This window comes from Eurypyga helias, unplaced genomic scaffold, assembly GCF_000690775.1.
Source record: "Eurypyga helias isolate BGI_N326 unplaced genomic scaffold, ASM69077v1 scaffold38393, whole genome shotgun sequence".
NCBI lineage: Eukaryota > Metazoa > Chordata > Aves > Eurypygiformes > Eurypygidae > Eurypyga > Eurypyga helias.
The window spans coordinates 2,899-3,115 of NW_010239907.1; the positions used below are offsets into that span (position 1 = coordinate 2,899).

At 66.4% G+C, this 217-nt stretch overlaps 1 protein-coding gene across 1 annotated transcript in view; it reads left to right on the forward strand.

Moving 5' to 3' along the window:
- SLC38A3 (solute carrier family 38, member 3) overlaps window positions 1–217 on the forward strand; it is a gene marked incomplete at its 3' end in the record, with an annotated part of 4,546 nt that overhangs the window by 2,544 nt on the left and 1,785 nt on the right. The window lies entirely within an intron of this gene.

Here is a 217-nt window from a genome sequence, read left to right on the forward strand (position 1 = left end):
TGCTGTGGGGACAGCGGGGACAGTGGGCGCTCCGGGCTGTGGAGACGTGTGGCAGTGCTGTCACACCGCCGGGTTATTTTCAGCTGAAGGAGACAAGTGCCGGGGAAAGGGAAAGGGAGAGGGTGCCGGGAGGGGGAACCATGCATGCGGCCCCTCCATGTGCCGCTGGTGCGCTCTGCCCCACAGCTCACCCTTGCAAAGGCAGGCTGGGGGTCCC